Source organism: Oncorhynchus mykiss, chromosome 23 (genome assembly GCF_013265735.2).
Source record: "Oncorhynchus mykiss isolate Arlee chromosome 23, USDA_OmykA_1.1, whole genome shotgun sequence".
In the NCBI taxonomy this organism is placed as follows: Eukaryota; Metazoa; Chordata; class Actinopteri; order Salmoniformes; family Salmonidae; genus Oncorhynchus; species Oncorhynchus mykiss.
In genome coordinates, this window is record NC_048587.1 from 6,785,580 (window position 1) to 6,801,207 (window position 15,628).

Here is a 15,628-nt window from a genome sequence, read left to right on the forward strand (position 1 = left end):
CAGCCCCTAGTCATGAAGTCATTAGGTCAGTTAGTAGGTAATTGAACCAGCCCCTAGTCATGAAGTCATTAGGTCAGTTAGTAGGTAATTGAACCAGCCCCTAGTCATGAAGTCATTAGGTCAGTTAGTAGGTAATTGTATAGGTCAGTTAGTAGGTAATTGAACCAGCCCCTAGTCATGAAGTCATTAGGTCAGTTAGTAGGTAATTGAACCAGCCCCTAGTCATGAAGTCATTAGGTCAGTTAGTAGGTAATAGAACCAGCCCCTAGTCATGAAGTCATTAGGTCAGTTAGTAGGTAATTGTACCAGCCCCTAGTCATGAAGTCATTAGGTCAGTTAGTAGGTAATTGAACCAGCCCCTAGTCATGAAGTCATTAGGTCAGTTAGTAGGTAATTGTATAGGTCAGTTAGTAGGTAATTGTATAGGTCAGTTAGTAGGTAATTGAACCAGCCCCTAGTCATGAAGTCATTAGGTCAGTTAGTAGGTAATTGTATAGGTCAGTTAGTAGGTAATTGAACCAGCCCCTAGTCATGAAGTCATTAGGTCAGTTAGTAGGTAATTGTACCAGCCCCTAGTCATGAAGTCATTAGGTCAGTTAGTAGGTAATTGAACCAGCCCCTAGTCATGAAGTCATTAGGTCAGTTAGTAGGTAATTGTATAGGTCAGTTAGTAGGTAATTGAACCAGCCCCTAGTCATGAAGTCATTAGGTCAGTTATACCCCCTAGTCATGAAGTCATTAGGTCAGTTATACCCCCTAGTCATGAAGTCATTAGGTCAGTTAGTAGGTAACTGTACCAGCCCCTAGTCATGAAGTCATTAGGTCAGTTAGTAGGTAATTGTATAGGTCAGTTAGTAGGTAATTGAACCAGCCCCTAGTCATGAAGTCATTAGGTCAGTTAGTAGGTAACTGTACCAGCCCCTAGTCATGAAGTCATTAGGTCAGTTAGTAGGTAATTGAACCAGCCCCTAGTCATGAAGTCATTAGGTCAGTTAGTAGGTAATTGAACCAGCCCCTAGTCATGAAGTCATTAGGTCAGTTAGTAGGTAATTGTATAGGTCAGTTAGTAGGTAATTGAACCAGCCCCTAGTCATGAAGTCATTAGGTCAGTTAGTAGGTAATTGAACCAGCCCCTAGTCATGAAGTCATTAGGTCAGTTAGTAGGTAATAGAACCAGCCCCTAGTCATGAAGTCATTAGGTCAGTTAGTAGGTAATTGTACCAGCCCCTAGTCATGAAGTCATTAGGTCAGTTAGTAGGTAATTGAACCAGCCCCTAGTCATGAAGTCATTAGGTCAGTTAGTAGGTAATTGTATAGGTCAGTTAGTAGGTAATTGTATAGGTCAGTTAGTAGGTAATTGAACCAGCCCCTAGTCATGAAGTCATTAGGTCAGTTAGTAGGTAATTGTATAGGTCAGTTAGTAGGTAATTGAACCAGCCCCTAGTCATGAAGTCATTAGGTCAGTTAGTAGGTAATTGTACCAGCCCCTAGTCATGAAGTCATTAGGTCAGTTAGTAGGTAATTGAACCAGCCCCTAGTCATGAAGTCATTAGGTCAGTTAGTAGGTAATTGTATAGGTCAGTTAGTAGGTAATTGAACCAGCCCCTAGTCATGAAGTCATTAGGTCAGTTATACCCCCTAGTCATGAAGTCATTAGGTCAGTTATACCCCCTAGTCATGAAGTCATTAGGTCAGTTAGTAGGTAACTGTACCAGCCCCTAGTCATGAAGTCATTAGGTCAGTTAGTAGGTAATTGAACCAGCCCCTAGTCATGAAGTCATTAGGTCAGTTAGTAGGTAATTGTACCAGCCCCTAGTCATGAAGTCATTAGGTCAGTTAGTAGGTAATTGTACCAGCCCCTAGTCATGAAGTCATTAGGTCAGTTAGTAGGTAACTGTACCAGCCCCTAGTCATGAAGTCATTAGGTCAGTTAGTAGGTAACTGTACCAGCCCCTAGTCATTAGGTCAGTTAGTAGGTAATTGTACCAGCCCCTAGTCATGAAGTCATTAGGTCAGTTAGTAGGTAATAGTACCAGCCCCTAGTCATGAAGTCATTAGGTCAGTTAGTAGGTAATTGTATAGGTCAGTTAGTAGGTAATTGAACCAGCCCCTAGTCATGAAGTCATTAGGTCAGTTAGTAGGTAATTGAACCAGCCCCTAGTCATGAAGTCATTAGGTCAGTTAGTAGGTAATAGTACCAGCCCCTAGTCATGAAGTCATTAGGTCAGTTAGTAGGTAATTGTACCAGCCCCTAGTCATGAAGTCATTAGGTCAGTTAGTAGGTAACTGTACCAGCCCCTAGTCATGAAGTCATTAGGTCAGTTAGTAGGTAATTGTACCAGCCCCTAGTCATGAAGTCATTAGGTCAGTTAGTAGGTAATTGTATAGGTCAGTTAGTAGGTAATTGTACCAGCCCCTAGTCATGAAGTCATTAGGTCAGTTAGTAGGTAATTGAACCAGCCCCTAGTCATGAAGTCATTAGGTCAGTTAGTAGGTAATTGTATAGGTCAGTTAGTAGGTAATTGAACCAGCCCCTAGTCATGAAGTCATTAGGTCAGTTAGTAGGTAATTGAACCAGCCCCTAGTCATGAAGTCATTAGGTCAGTTAGTAGGTAATAGAACCAGCCCCTAGTCATGAAGTCATTAGGTCAGTTAGTAGGTAACTGAACCAGCCCCTAGTCATGAAGTCATTAGGTCAGTTAGTAGGTAATTGTACCAGCCCCTAGTCATGAAGTCATTATGTCAGTTAGTAGGTAATTGTACCAGCCCCTAGTCATGAAGTCATTATGTCAGTTAGTAGGTAATTGTACCAGCCCCTGGTCATGAAGTCATTAGGTCAGTTAGTAGGTAATTGTACCAGCCCCTAGTCATGAAGTCATTAGGTCAGTTAGTAGGTAATTGAACCAGCCCCTAGTCATGAAGTCATTAGGTCAGTTAGTAGGTAACTGTACCAGCCCCTAGTCATGAAGTCATTAGGTCAGTTAGTAGGTAATTGTACCAGCCCCTAGTCATGAAGTCATTAGGTCAGTTAGTAGGTAACTGTACCAGCCCCTAGTCATGAAGTCATTAGGTCAGTTAGTAGGTAATTGAACCAGCCCCTAGTCATTAGGTCAGTTAGTAGGTAATTGAACCAGCCCCTAGTCATGAAGTCATTAGGTCAGTTAGTAGGTAATTGTACCAGCCCCTAGTCATTAGGTCAGTTAGTAGGTAATTGTACCAGCCCCTAGTCATGAAGTCATTAGGTCAGTTAGTAGGTAATTGAACCAGCCCCTAGTCATGAAGTCATTAGGTCAGTTATACCCCCTAGTCATGAAGTCATTAGGTCAGTTAGTAGGTAATTGTACCACCCCCTAGTCATGAAGTCATTAGGTCAGTTAGTAGGTAATTGTACCAGCCCCTAGTCATGAAGTCATTAGGTCAGTTAGTAGGTAACTGTACCAGCCCCTAGTCATGAAGTCATTAGGTCAGTTAGTAGGTAACTGTACCAGCCCCTAGTCATGAAGTCATTAGGTCAGTTAGTAGGTAATTGAACCAGCCCCTAGTCATGAAGTCATTAGGTCAGTTAGTAGGTAACTGTACCAGCCCCTAGTCATGAAGTCATTAGGTCAGTTAGTAGGTAATTGAACCAGCCCCTAGTCATGAAGTCATTAGGTCAGTTAGTAGGTAATAGTACCAGCCCCTAGTCATTAGGTCAGTTAGTAGGTAATAGTACCAGCCCCTAGTCATTAGGTCAGTTAGTAGGTAATTGAACCAGCCCCTAGTCATGAAGTCATTAGGTCAGTTAGTAGGTAACTGTACCAGCCACTAGTCATGAAGTCATTAGGTCAGTTAGTAGGTAACTGTACCAGCCCCTAGTCATGAAGTCATTAGGTCAGTTAGTAGGTAATTGTACCAGCCCCTAGTCATGAAGTCATTAGGTCAGTTATACCCCCTAGTCATGAAGTCATTAGGTCAGTTAGTAGGTAACTGTACCAGCCCCTAGTCATTAGGTCAGTTAGTAGGTAATAGTACCAGCCCCTGGTCATGAAGTCATTAGGTCAGTTAGTAGGTAACAGTACCAGCCCCTAGTCATGAAGTCATTAGGTCAGTTAGTAGGTAACTGTACCAGCCCCTAGTCATTAGGTCAGTTATACCCCCTAGTCATGAAGTCATTAGGTCAGTTAGTAGGTAATTGTACCAGCCCCTAGTCATGAAGTCATTAGGTCAGTTAGTAGGTAACTGTACCAGCCCCTAGTCATGAAGTCATTAGGTCAGTTAGTAGGTAATTGTATAGGTCAGTTAGTAGGTAATTGTATAGGTCAGTTAGTAGGTAATTGTATAGGTCAGTTAGTAGGTAATTGTATAGGTCAGTTAGTAGGTAATTGTACCAGCCCCTAGTCATGAAGTCATTAGGTCAGTTAGTAGGTAATTGAACCAGCCCCTAGTCATGAAGTCATTAGGTCAGTTAGTAGGTAATAGTACCAGCCCCTAGTCATTAGGTCAGTTAGTAGGTAATAGTACCAGCCCCTAGTCATTAGGTCAGTTAGTAGGTAATTGAACCAGCCCCTAGTCATGAAGTCATTAGGTCAGTTAGTAGGTAACTGTACCAGCCCCTAGTCATGAAGTCATTAGGTCAGTTAGTAGGTAACTGTACCAGCCCCTAGTCATGAAGTCATTAGGTCAGTTAGTAGGTAATTGTACCAGCCCCTAGTCATGAAGTCATTAGGTCAGTTATACCCCCTAGTCATGAAGTCATTAGGTCAGTTAGTAGGTAATAGTACCAGCCCCTGGTCATGAAGTCATTAGGTCAGTTAGTAGGTAATAGTACCAGCCCCTAGTCATGAAGTCATTAGGTCAGTTAGTAGGTAACTGTACCAGCCCCTAGTCATGAAGTCATTAGGTCAGTTAGTAGGTAATTGTACCAGCCCCTGGTCATGAAGTCATTAGGTCAGTTAGTAGGTAATTGTACCAGCCCCTGGTCATGAAGTCATTAGGTCAGTTAGTAGGTAACTGTACCAGCCCCTGGTCATGAAGTCATTAGGTCAGTTAGTAGGTAACTGTACCAGCCCCTGGTCATGAAGTCATTAGGTCAGTTAGTAGGTAACTGTACCAGCCCCTAGTCATTAGGTCAGTTAGTAGGTAATTGTACCAGCCCCTAGTCATGAAGTCATTAGGTCAGTTAGTAGGTAATTGAACCAGCCCCTAGTCATGAAGTCATTAGGTCAGTTAGTAGGTAATTGTATAGGTCAGTTAGTAGGTAATTGAACCAGCCCCTAGTCATGAAGTCATTAGGTCAGTTAGTAGGTAATTGAACCAGCCCCTAGTCATGAAGTCATTAGGTCAGTTATACCCCCTAGTCATGAAGCCAGTAAGGTCAGTTAGTAGGTAATTGTATAGGTCAGTTAGTAGGTAATTGAACCAGCCCCTAGTCATGAAGTCATTAGGTCAGTTAGTAGGTAATTGAACCAGCCCCTAGTCATGAAGTCATTAGGTCAGTTAGTAGGTAATTGTATAGGTCAGTTAGTAGGTAATTGAACCAGCCCCTAGTCATGAAGTCATTAGGTCAGTTAGTAGGTAATTGAACCAGCCCCTAGTCATGAAGTCATTAGGTCAGTTAGTAGGTAACTGTACCAGCCCCTAGTCATGAAGTCATTAGGTCAGTTAGTAGGTAACTGTACCAGCCCCTAGTCATGAAGTCATTAGGTCAGTTAGTAGGTAATTGTACCAGCCCCTAGTCATGAAGTCATTAGGTCAGTTAGTAGGTAATTGTATAGGTCAGTTAGTAGGTAATTGTACCAGCCCCTAGTCATGAAGTCATTAGGTCAGTTATACCCCCTAGTCATGAAGTCATTAGGTCAGTTAGTAGGTAATTGTATAGGTCAGTTAGTAGGTAATTGAACCACCCCCTAGTCATGAAGTCATTAGGTCAGTTAGTAGGTAATTGAACCAGCCCCTAGTCATGAAGTCATTAGGTCAGTTAGTAGGTAATTGAACCAGCCCCTAGTCATGAAGTCATTAGGTCAGTTAGTAGGTAATAGTACCAGCCCCTAGTCATGAAGTCATTAGGTCAGTTAGTAGGTAATTGTATAGGTCAGTTAGTAGGTAACTGTACCAGCCCCTAGTCATGAAGTCATTAGGTCAGTTAGTAGGTAATTGTACCAGCCCCTAGTCATGAAGTCATTAGGTCAGTTAGTAGGTAACTGTACCAGCCCCTAGTCATTAGGTCAGTTAGTAGGTAACTGTACCAGCCCCTGGTCATGAAGTCATTAGGTCAGTTAGTAGGTAATTGTACCAGCCCCTGGTCATGAAGTCATTAGGTCAGTTAGTAGGTAACTGTACCAGCCCCTGGTCATGAAGTCATTAGGTCAGTTAGTAGGTAACTGTACCAGCCCCTGGTCATGAAGTCATTAGGTCAGTTAGTAGGTAACTGTACCAGCCCCTAGTCATTAGGTCAGTTAGTAGGTAATTGTACCAGCCACTAGTCATGAAGTCATTAGGTCAGTTAGTAGGTAACTGTACCAGCCCCTGGTCATGAAGTCATTAGGTCAGTTAGTAGGTAATTGTACCAGCCCCTAGTCATGAAGTCATTAGGTCAGTTAGTAGGTAATTGAACCAGCCCCTAGTCATGAAGTCATTAGGTCAGTTAGTAGGTAATTGAACCAGCCCCTAGTCATGAAGTCATTAGGTCAGTTATACCCCCTAGTCATGAAGTCATTAGGTCAGTTAGTAGGTAATTGTATAGGTCAGTTAGTAGGTAATTGAACCAGCCCCTAGTCATGAAGTCATTAGGTCAGTTAGTAGGTAATTGAACCAGCCCCTAGTCATGAAGTCATTAGGTCAGTTAGTAGGTAATTGTATAGGTCAGTTAGTAGGTAATTGAACCAGCCCCTAGTCATGAAGTCATTAGGTCAGTTAGTAGGTAATTGAACCAGCCTCTAGTCATGAAGTCATTAGGTCAGTTAGTAGGTAACTGTACCAGCCCCTAGTCATGAAGTCATTAGGTCAGTTAGTAGGTAACTGTACCAGCCCCTAGTCATGAAGTCATTAGGTCAGTTAGTAGGTAATTGTACCAGCCCCTAGTCATGAAGTCATTAGGTCAGTTAGTAGGTAATTGTATAGGTCAGTTAGTAGGTAATTGTACCAGCCCCTAGTCATGAAGTCATTAGGTCAGTTATACCCCCTAGTCATGAAGTCATTAGGTCAGTTAGTAGGTAATTGTATAGGTCAGTTAGTAGGTAATTGAACCACCCCCTAGTCATGAAGTCATTAGGTCAGTTAGTAGGTAATTGAACCAGCCCCTAGTCATGAAGTCATTAGGTCAGTTAGTAGGTAATTGAACCAGCCCCTAGTCATGAAGTCATTAGGTCAGTTAGTAGGTAATAGTACCAGCCCCTAGTCATGAAGTCATTAGGTCAGTTAGTAGGTAATTGTATAGGTCAGTTAGTAGGTAACTGTACCAGCCCCTAGTCATGAAGTCATTAGGTCAGTTAGTAGGTAATTGTACCAGCCCCTAGTCATGAAGTCATTAGGTCAGTTAGTAGGTAACTGTACCAGCCCCTAGTCATTAGGTCAGTTAGTAGGTAACTGTACCAGCCCCTAGTCATGAAGTCATTAGGTCAGTTAGTAGGTAACTGTACCAGCCCCTAGTCATGAAGTCATTAGGTCAGTTAGTAGGTAACTGTACCAGCCCCTAGTCATTAGGTCAGTTAGTAGGTAACTGTACCAGCCCCTAGTCATTAGGTCAGTTAGTAGGTAATAGAACCAGCCCCTGGTCATGAAGTCATTAGGTCAGTTAGTAGGTAATTGAACCAGCCCCTAGTCATGAAGTCATTAGGTCAGTTAGTAGGTAATAGTACCAGCCCCTAGTCATGAAGTCATTAGGTCAGTTAGTAGGTAATAGTACCAGCCCCTAGTCATTAGGTCAGTTAGTAGGTAATAGTACCAGCCCCTAGTCATGAAGTCATTAGGTCAGTTAGTAGGTAATTGTACCAGCCCCTAGTCATGAAGTCATTAGGTCAGTTAGTAGGTAATAGTACCAGCCCCTAGTCATTAGGTCAGTTAGTAGGTAATTGAACCAGCCCCTAGTCATGAAGTCATTAGGTCAGTTAGTAGGTAATTGTATAGGTCAGTTAGTAGGTAATTGAACCAGCCCCTAGTCATGAAGTCATTAGGTCAGTTAGTAGGTAATAGTACCAGCCCCTAGTCATGAAGTCATTAGGTCAGTTAGTAGGTAATAGTACCAGCCCCTAGTCATTAGGTCAGTTAGTAGGTAATAGTACCAGCCCCTAGTCATTAGGTCAGTTAGTAGGTAATTGAACCAGCCCCTAGTCATGAAGTCATTAGGTCAGTTAGTAGGTAATTGTACCAGCCCCTAGTCATGAAGTCATTAGGTCAGTTAGTAGGTAATTGTACCAGCCCCTAGTCATGAAGTCATTAGGTCAGTTAGTAGGTACCCCTTCAAGGTGTTAGCCAACTTTGTCTCAACAACGACTCAAGACATTATTGTATCTGAACAACAACAAACTCCCTAGCCGGATAGAGACAGACATCGGACCATAGAGGGGGAGGGGAGAGGTTAGCCGACCTAATGTTCACCAGCAAGGTCAAATAATAAACTGTGATCTGATGCCTGATTAATATTTTCTTTTGATATATATTGACTGTGCCTCAGAGAGGACAGTAAATGTGTTTATCACAGAGCCCTCACCCAGTCAACATCAGTCATTGGTCAATATGCACGTCCCAAGGCATTATTATTTGTGTCTCAATAACAAACTCCATAATCGGACAGAGACATCTGCCGTAGAGAGAGAGAGACATCAGAGAGAGAGAGACATCAGAGAGAGAGAGACATCAGAGAGAGAGAGAGAGAGAGAGAGAGAGAGGACAATAAATGTATTCATCACTAAGTTAGATGAGCTGTGAGGTGGTGAGAGAGTTGACAGCCCTCACAGAGCCCTCACCCAGTCAACATCAGTCATTGGTCAATATGCAAGTCCCAAGACAATATTATTTGTGTCTCAACAACAGACCGTCTGACTGTGGACAGAGGGGAGAAGAAATCAGAGCCAAGGTCAGACTGTCACAGTGTTGTGCTCATGTTATGTCAAGGCTATTTTTAACTTCCTGCTAGGATGGATGGGTGGCTGCTTGGTCCAGCAGAGCAGTCAGCACTAACCAGGTTTAAAGAAGCATCAGTGAGTTATGTTTACATGAATATTAATAATTTATTTTATTTAAAAAAAGTTTTTGTTCCTAACTGACTTATTTTCAATGACGGCCTATCGGGGAACAGTGGGTTCAGGGGCAGAATGACAGATTTATACCTTGTCAGCTCGGGGATTTGAACTTGCAACCTTCCGGTTACTAGTCCAACGCTCTAACCACTAGGCTACCCTGCCGCCTCTACACTCTAACCACTAGGCTACCCTGCCGCCTCTACACTCTAACCACTAGGCTACCCTGCCGCCCCGGATATGAAACTGATTAAAATGGCAGAAGGCCGAGTGTGCCAGTCACGTAGACACCTTTCTCTGCTGATCTTAAACGTGTGAACGGGTCATATTTGAAGTAAGCGATACGCTGATTAAAAACACCTGGTTTTCTGAGCAATGTTTTTGAATTATTAGGACATAAAGTGGCAAGGAAAAGTATGTGAACCTTTCGGAAATACCTGGATTTCTGCATAAATTGGGTCATAAAATTTGATCTGATCTTCATCTAGGTCACAATAATAGACAAACACAGTCTGCTTTAAACTAATAACACACAAACAATTATACGTGTTCATGTCTTTATGGAACACAGCGTGTCAACATTCACAGTACAGGGTGGGAAAAGTAGGTGAACCCTTGGGTTTAATAACTGGTTGACCCTCCTTTGGCAGCAATAACCTCAACCAAACGTTTTCTCTAGTTGTGGATCAGACCTGCACAACGGTCAGGAGGAATTTTGGACCATTCCTCTTTACAAAACTGTTTCAGTTCTGCAATATTCTTGGGATGTCTGGTGTGAACTGCTCTCTTGAGGTCATGCCACAGCATCTCAATCGGGTTGAGGTCAGGAGTCCTACTGGGCCACTCCAGAAGGCATATTTTTCTTCTGTTGAAGCCACTCTGTTGTTGATTTACTTCTGTGTTTTGGGTCGTTGTCCTGTTGCGTCACCCAACTTCTGTTGCGCTTAAACTGGCGGATAGATAGCCTAACATTCTCCTGCAAAATATCTTGATAAACTTGGGAATTCATTTCTCCGTTGATGATAGCAAGCAGTCCAGGCCCTGAAGCAGTCCCAAACCATGATGCTCCCTCCACCATACTTTACAGTTGGGATGAGGTTGCTGTTGGTGTACTGTGACTTTTTTTCTCCCCCATGTGTGTTCCTTCCAAAAGACTCATCTGTAGTTCCATCTGTCCACGGAATATTCTGCCAGTAGCGCTGTGGAACATCCAGGTGCTCTTCTGCAAACTTCAGACGTGCAGCAATGGGTTTTTTGGACAGCAATGTCTTCTTCCGTGGTCCTCCCATGAACACCGTTCTTGTTTAGTGTTTTAGTCATCAACAGAGATGTTAGCATGTTCCAGAGATTTCTGTAAGTCTTTAGTTGACACTCTAGGATTCTTCTTAACCTCATTGAGCATTCTGCTCCTGTGCTCTTGCAGTCATCTTTTCAGCACGGCCACTCCTAGGGAGAGTAGCAACAGTGCTGAGCTTTCTCCATTTATAGACAATTTGTCTTAGCGTGGACTGATGAACGTCGAGGCTTTTAGAGATACTTTTGTAACCCTTTCCAGCTTTATGCAAGTTGACAATTCTTCATCTTAGGTCTTCTGAGATCTCTTCTGTTCGAGGCATGGGTCACATCAGGCAATGCTTCTTGTGAACAGCAAACTAACATTTTGTGAGTGTTTTTTTATAGGGCAAGGCAGCTCTAACCAACATCTCCAATCTCATCTCATTGATTGGGCTCCATGTTAACTGACTCCTGACTCCAATTAGCTTTTGGAGAAATCATTAGCCTAGGGGGGTTCACATACTTTTCCCAGCCTACACTGAATGTTTAAATGTTGTATTCAATATAGACAAGAAGGAGACCGTCCCCAAGGAGAGCCAGCTAGAGGAGGCTGTCCCTCTAGATCACACTCTGTCCCCAAGGAGAGAGAGGAGTTTCTGGACACACAGCCAGGGGAGGGAGGGAGACAGCCTCTCTGCTTCTCCCCGTCCGTCTCTTTCTCCCCGTCCGTCTCTTTCTCTTCGTCCGTCTCTTTCTCCCCGTCCGTCTCTTTCTCCCCGCCCGTCTCTTTCTCCCCGCCCGTCTCTTTCTCTTCGTCCGTCTCTTTCTCCCCGTCCGTCTCTTTCTCTTTCTCCCCGTCTCTTTCTCCCCGTCCGTCTCTTTCTTTCTCTCCGTCCGTCTCTCTTCTTTCTCCCCGTCCGTCTCTTTCTCTTTCTCTCCGTCCGTCTCTTTCTCTTCGTCCGTCTCTTTCTCTCCGTCCGTCTCTTTCTCTCCGTCCGTCTCTTTCTCTCCGTCCGTCCCTTTCTCTTCGTCCGTCCGTCTCTTTCTCTCCGTCCGTCTCCGTCTCTTTCTCCGTCCGTCTCCGTCTCTTTCTCCGTCCGTCTCCGTCTCTTTCTCCGTCCGTCTCCGTCTCTTTCTCCGTCCGTCTCCGTCTCTTTCTCCGTCCGTCTCCGTCTCTTTCTCCGTCCGTCTCCGTCTCTTTCTCCGTCCGTCTCCGTCTCTTTCTCCCCGTCCGTCTCCGTCTCTTTCTCCCCGTCCGTCTCTTTCTCCCCGTCCGTCTCTTTCTCCCCGTCCGTCTCTTTCTCCCCGTCCGTCTCTTTCTCCCCGTCCGTCTCTTTCTCCCCGTCCGTCTCTTTCTCTCCGTCCGTCTCTTTCTCTCCGTCCGTCTCCTGCTCACTCTGTCCCTCCCTCGGTCGCCACTCTCCCACTGGACCCAGACAGAGAGCAGACCTCTCCTCCTCTCTGTCACAGTCTGCTCCCCAGCCTTCCTCCTCTCTGTCACAGTCTGCTCCCCAGCCTAGCCAAAGTAGCTTTTCATCCTTACAGGCCTGAGGGAATACTTTCACTATCAGAGACTCTCCCAGAACAGCAAAGACAAACAGTCAGGGATTCAATGGGTCCAAGATTCCCTTCTAACTAAGCCCTTTCTTAATAATACTGTAGTTATGTGTGTGTTCATTATGTAACAATGCAGCTGCTGAGCCACTAACCGCAACACATCTATTTTCATTCTAGATAGTCATAAAACATATATATCTCTACTCAAGTGCATTCAATCTAGCCAAGACCTAGTAGTGCTTAGAGATAAACGCTCACAGCTTATATATCAAATGGTAGACCTATTGGCTACCTGGCTCTCTCCTCTGGCAACAGCCTGATTCATACTGGCACATGCACATGACGTGAACACAGGGACCCATGTGGGTCGCTCTCCAGGCGTGCGACCAGACATGACGTGAATACAGAGGCCCATGTGGGTCGCTCTCCAGGTGTACGGCCAGACATGAGGTGTACACAGAGGCAGATGTGGGTCGCTCTCCGGCGTGCAACCAGACGTGAGGTGTACACAGAGGCAGATGTGGGTCGCTCTCCGGCGTGCAACCAGATGTGTACACAGAGGCAGATGTGGGTCGCTCTCCGGCGTGCAACCAGACGTGTACACAGAGGCAGATGTGGGTCGCTCTCCAGGCGTACGACCAGACGTGAGGTGTACACAGAGGCCCATGTGGGTCGCTCTCCAGGCGTGCGACCAGACATGAACACAGAGGCCCATGTGGGTCGCTCTCCAGGCGTGCGACCAGACATGAACACAGAGGCCCATGTGGATCGCTCTCCAGGCGTGTGACCAGACATGACGTGAACACAGAGGCCCATGTGGGTCGCTCTCCAGGCGTGCGACCAGACATGAACACAGAGGCCCATGTGGGTCGCTCTCCAGGCGTGCGACCAGACATAAACACAGAGGCCCATGTGGGTCGCTCTCCAGGCGTGCGACCAGACATGACATAAACACAGAGGCCCATGTGGGTCGCTCTCCAGGCGTGCGACCAGACATGACGTGAACACAGAGGCCCATGTGGGTCGCTCTCCAGGCGTGCGACCAGACATGACGTGAACACAGAGGCCCATGTGGGTCGCTCTCCAGGCGTGCGACCAGACATGAACACAGAGGCCCATGTGGGTCGCTCTCCAGGCGTGCGACCAGACATGACGTGAACACAGAGGCCCATGTGGGTCGCTCTCCAGGCGTGCGACCAGACGTGTACACAGAGGCCCATGTGGGTCGCTCTCCAGGTGTGCGACCAGACATGACGTGAACACAGAGGCCCATGTGGGTCGCTCTCCAGGCGTGCAACCAGACGTGTACACAGAGGCCCATGTGGGTCGCTCTCCAGGCGTGCGACCAGACGTGAACACAGAGGCCCATGTGGGTCGCTCTCCAGGCGTGCGACCAGACATGACGTGAACACAGAGGCCCATGTGGGTCGCTCTCCAGGCGTGCGACCAGACATGACGTGAACACAGAGGCCCATGTGGGCCGCTCTCCAGGCGTGTGACCAGACATGAACACAGAGGCCCATGTGGGTCGCTCTCCAGGCGTGTGACCAGACATGAACACAGAGGCCCATGTGGGCCGCTCTCCAGGCGTGCGACCAGACATGACATGAACACAGAGGCCCATGTGGGTCGCTCTCCAGGCGTGCGACCAGACATGAACACAGAGGCCCATGTGGGCCGCTCTCCAGGCGTGCGACCAGACGTGTACACAGAGGCCCATGTGGGCCGCTCTCCAGGCGTGCGACCAGACATGACATGAACACAGAGGCCCATGTGGGTCTCTCTCCAGGCGTACGACCAGACATGAACACAGAGGCCCATGTGGGTCTCTCTCCAGGCGTACGACCAGACATGAACACAGAGGCCCATGTGGGTCTCTCTCCAGGCGTACGACCAGACATGAACACAGAGGCCCATGTGGGTCTCTCTCCAGGCGTACGACCAGACATGAACACAGAGGCCCATGTGGGTCTCTCTCCAGGCGTACGACCAGACATGAACACAGAGGCCCGTGTGGGTCTCTCTCCAGGCGTACGACCAGACATGAACACAGAGGCCCGTGTGGGTCTCTCTCCAGGCGTACGACCAGACATGAACACAGAGGCCCATGTGGGTCTCTCTCCAGGCGTACGACCAGACATGAACACAGAGGCCCATGTGGGTCTCTCTCCAGGCGTACGACCAGACATGAACACAGAGGCCCATGTGGGTCTCTCTCCAGGCGTACGACCAGACATGAACACAGAGGCCCATGTGGGTCTCTCTCCAGGCGTACGACCAGACATGAACACAGAGGCCCATGTGGGTCTCTCTCCAGGCGTACGACCAGACATGAACACAGAGGCCCATGTGGGTCTCTCTCCAGGCGTACGACCAGACATGAACACAGAGGCCCATGTGGGTCTCTCTCCAGGCGTACGACCAGACATGAACACAGAGGCCCATGTGGGTCTCTCTCCAGGCGTACGACCAGACATGAACACAGAGGCCCGTGTGGGTCGCTCTCCAGGCGTACGACCAGACATGAACACAGAGGCCCATGTGGGTCTCTCTCCAGGCGTACGACCAGACATGAACACAGAGGCCCATGTGGGTCTCTCTCCAGGCGTACGACCAGACATGAACACAGAGGCCCGTGTGGGTCTCTCTCCAGGCGTACGACCAGACATGAACACAGAGGCCCGTGTGGGTCTCTCTCCAGGCGTACGACCAGACATGAACACAGAGGCCCGTGTGGGTCTCTCTCCAGGCGTACGACCAGACATGAACACAGAGGCCCATGTGGGTCTCTCTCCAGGCGTACGACCAGACATGAACACAGAGGCCCATGTGGGTCTCTCTCCAGGCGTACGACCAGACATGAACACAGAGGCCCATGTGGGTCTCTCTCCAGCATCATATTCAGAGTATTATTTGAGTATTTTTTTTTATGTTCAATAATATTTTATTTTTCTCCTCACGTAGCATCAATTAAGCATCGGCACAATATAACAGAACCACGGTAGTCACTCCGTCACATTTAAGACCCGAGAAAACTGAATTTAAGACATTTTGAGCCTAAGGACCCACGGACACCCTGAAAACCATGAGAACACCATCGTGAGAGTCTCATCTTTCCATAGAGTTTGTAGACGAAAACAATTGGGGACGCTACAAATGTTTTCCTGAGAAAAATCTAATTTTCTGGATGTCTCGTGTCTGACAAACACCGCTGTAGCTCGGCCGCCTCCCACCTCAGAGGCGGAGGGCAGTCATTGGTGGATGCTGTGGATTGAGAGACAGCCCATACAACAACAACAAAACCACTTAACACACAGACAGATGTTTGTATTATGCTAATGAGATTTCCCCAGGGGCGTAGACACCGACTATACGAGGGGTACAAAGAATAACCTATAGGATTAAAAATACCAGAGTTTGGTGCGGGTACAGACGACTAGCGCTAGCTAACAACACAAAATGGATACACGAGAGTCAAAGTATCGATATAATATCTTACTAAATAATATTGTGATATCTAACTATAGATCCCCCCCCCCCCCTTCATAACTTTGTAACTTGGCCAGTTAGTGACAACCAGG

General features: G+C 46.5%; 1 protein-coding gene across 3 annotated transcripts in view; it reads right to left on the reverse strand.

Moving 5' to 3' along the window:
- Window positions 1-15,628, reverse strand: part of LOC110510773 (ubiquitin thioesterase ZRANB1) — a 67,351-nt gene that overhangs the window by 39,207 nt on the left and 12,516 nt on the right. The gene's annotated exons all lie outside the window — the stretch shown is intronic.